This window comes from Phascolarctos cinereus, unplaced genomic scaffold (assembly GCF_003287225.1).
Source record: "Phascolarctos cinereus isolate Bilbo 61053 unplaced genomic scaffold, phaCin_HiC Scaffold_5;HRSCAF=322, whole genome shotgun sequence".
Lineage (NCBI taxonomy): Eukaryota > Metazoa > Chordata > Mammalia > Diprotodontia > Phascolarctidae > Phascolarctos > Phascolarctos cinereus.
In genome coordinates, this window is record NW_027555958.1 from 373574378 (window position 1) to 373577866 (window position 3489).

Consider the following 3489-nt stretch of genomic DNA (forward strand, 5'->3'; position numbering starts at 1 on the left):
CTTAATCAAATTTATTATCTATGCTTTAATGTCTACAATCTATATAACCTTAGTGAGGTAGCCTAAATCTCTCTAAGCCTTGGTTTCCTCATCAGTAAAATGAAAAGCTTGGATTGCATGGTCTCTAAGATCCCTTCCAACTCTATTATGATTCAATTACCCATTTATGGTGGAATTTGAGAGAAATCATTTTTACTTGGCATTTTTAAGGAGGATTCTCTTCAGGAGAGTTACCTTCATAAGGCCAAGGACCCTAAATTTAGGGAAGCCAAGACACATGGCACCAAGAAGTTTTTTGACCTGGAACTTGTCAACACTTTCTATTCCAGAGTAACATCTTCTCTGGGGTTTGTCTTTTTTCACCTATTCCTGGAAGTGTTCGATTGCCATATTAGGCTTATACTTAGAAAAGAGAGTGGAAAGAACAGGGAGAGGGAAAGAAAGAACCTTCAGTGATCATGTGCCTCAAGGGATTTCTATGAGTGAGAGATGTACAATCTCAGAGAAAAAAGTAGTTGAGTCAAGTTGGTGGTCCAGACCCCTGGTCGGAGATTGGGATGTCCAGCTCTGTCTCCAAAGTTCATCTATTTGGTTTCCCTACCTCAAACTGAAGTTTCCTCCACTTTTGCTGTAGGCTCCACTCAGAGCTCCTTCCCTAATCGCCTCTGGCATTGACAGGTAGATCCCCAGAGAGTGGCTGACGACTTTTCCCCTCAGGCTTCTAGGAGTAACCTTCAGGGGTTAGAGATTTGTTTTTCTAGTAATGTCACTCAAGACCCATTCATTGCACTCAAAGCTGTGCCAATTAGCCATTTAGAGTTAATTAACTTTTAGAAACAGCTATTTACTAAGATGGTATTGGAAGGACAGTTGGTACAAAACACCCCTAATACTGAAGATACACTCTGAGTCCAGGGGGAAATAGGCTCAATCCTAGAGAACACACATGGCTCATCTTTGGATTATTAGAAATTCTTTTCTCCCTCATGGAGTCCCTCAAAAAGTTTTTCTAAGATGTGACTGACACAAAGGGCATGCTTCCTGAAGTTGCCTTTCTTCATGTTGAGTTTGTCTACTCTCAGGTCACATTGATATATTGCTTATTACTGGTCCTGTCCCTCCAATGACTTGGTCAATGGGGGGAGGGCAGCAGGAGTGTGACACTCCTCTGGACTTATTATCCTTACCCCACCACCACACCCAATATGATGTCATTAAATGAATGAAAGTACTTCTGAGACTCCCAAATCTTGATTGATCGATTCAATAGAAGTGCCTAGAATTTGTTTATGCCTTTGATTGATTGATTCTGCAACTCAGTAAAAGGGGTGTTCTCACCTGATAAAGACAGCAAGGCTAAAACATGGAGTTTGGTTTTTTTTAACACATTAGTTAAATTTTGAAGGGTATGAGGTCCTCTTTTTATTTTTTGTTGTTGTCTTTTTTCTTTTCTTTTCCTTTTTCCTGAGGCACTCTTTTGAAACTACCATGAGGGAAAAGGAATGCTTGATTCTTCCCTAATGTTTAGTACAGCTTTTGTTTTAAAATTATTATCATTATTATTATTATTATTATTATTAATACAAATAATGCCACTATAATTTTTTGTTCATTATAGGACATTTCTTACTGTCATTAACCTCTTTCATATTTAATCCTAATACTGGGACATCTAGATTAAAGGATATAAAAAAATTTTTAATAATTTTGCATACTTACAAATTATTTTCCAGAAAAGTTAGACCATTCTATATTTTTTGCACACCCGTCTTCCCACAGTTCCTCCAACACTGGATTTTTCTATCTTTTGCCACCTTTTTCAACTTGGCATGTGTGAGTTAATACCTCCCAGTCATTTAATTTTCATTTCTCTGATCATTTCTGATTTTGAACAGTTTTTCAAATGGTTGCTGATATCTTTCAATTCTTTTTTGAAAATCATTTATATCTTTTGTCTACTTGTCTACTAAGGATGGATCTTAATCATATAACTTTGTGTCAATTCCCTATCATGGTCAGTGGAAAGACCACTACAGTAAGTTTGAAATCCAAATCTACCACTTAGTTATCACTAGTGTGACCTCAACAAGCTTTCATTTTCTACATCCTTAAAATGAAGGTTTTGGACTAGATGACTTCTAACTTCCAGAGCTAGATCTATGATCTGAATGTCAGACTTCTAATAGAGGTATTCAATGCAAAGATTGTTTTATCCTCAATCCATCTTTTTAAAAAACATTAGTTGCATTAATTTTGTTTAAGCAAAATTTTAAATTTACACATTCAAAGTTGTCTGTTTTATCTTTTTAAATCTTCCCTATACTGTGTTTGGTTTTGAATTCTTTCCCTCTTGATAAAACAACAGTTGTAAAAGATATAAACCTTTCATTCTTTTATTTGAAAAAAAAAATTGACTTTTTTATCATGCTATTTATGTATCAGTAGTTTATCATGGTATAATCATCTAAAGCACTTGCTCTTATGCTAAGATATCTTAATGTCCTATGGAAATAGTTTTAAGGAATCCAGGGTCATCTCTTCACTACTATGAGGTATTGGACAGGACTTTAATGAAAGGACAGGGAATAAGTCTCAAAAATGTTTTGTGAAAGGGGAAGATATATACTTGAAAGCAGACTTTAAAAAAAAAATTCAGCCCATCCCTAGAGATCTGGCAAGTTTTGCTAAGTCAGAGGGAACCTAGTTGAGAAGAGGATTGTAAATTTAGTTTGCAAATAGAGACTCACTAACATGGCCTTGGGTTGTATTAGCCAAACTAAAGACCTATTCTCATTCCTCCTCACTTTTCAAAGAAATGTGAGGGTTATTTTTCCCAGATCTCTTTAGTATTCGAATAACTTCACAGCCATTAGTGGTGGTTTAACTGGAGTCTTGCCAAGAAACAAAGATGAGTTGACATCAGACAGAGAAGAGACACTGCCTTTGGGATGGATGAACTCTGAGGACCAGTTCGGGAATAACACCCAAAACTTTGATAGATTTTCTTAGTCTAATAGCATCCCCGCCTAATTCACCCAAACCCCTTAAGAGACCTGGGGCCTGGGTAGTTTTGACAAGCGAGCTCTCTAATCTGTGCTCTTCCAACAAGGTTAGAGTGAGGGAAGAGGGGAGGGATAATGTTGGGATGGGGGGATTTGAGGGGGAGGGAACTATAGGAAATTGATTGCTCTTGTAGTTTGGTTTATACCATGCTGCTCATTTAGCTCTGCCCGGGTGGTGACCTTTAGATAATAAAGGGAATTCTGGGAGATTTCTGACAGGCCTGTGAGATATGGGGCAGGTCTGCAGGGTCAGTTAGTGTATCTCCCCACTCCCGGCCCCAGGGTAATGAATCTTGTTTTGACTTCGAAAAGCCAGCCCAGTCAGTGCCCTAGAAAGATGAGGAGCCACGGGAATAGGATACCAACCCCACCTCCCCCAAACCCCAGCCCCCAAATGAGTACATGTCTTTGGAGTCCTACATAATTC

The 3489-nt window shown here is 38.0% G+C and overlaps 1 protein-coding gene across 1 annotated transcript in view; it reads left to right on the forward strand.

Annotated features, from left to right (window-relative positions):
• Positions 1 to 3489, forward strand: part of PLXNA2 (plexin A2) — a 309803-nt gene that overhangs the window by 22950 nt on the left and 283364 nt on the right.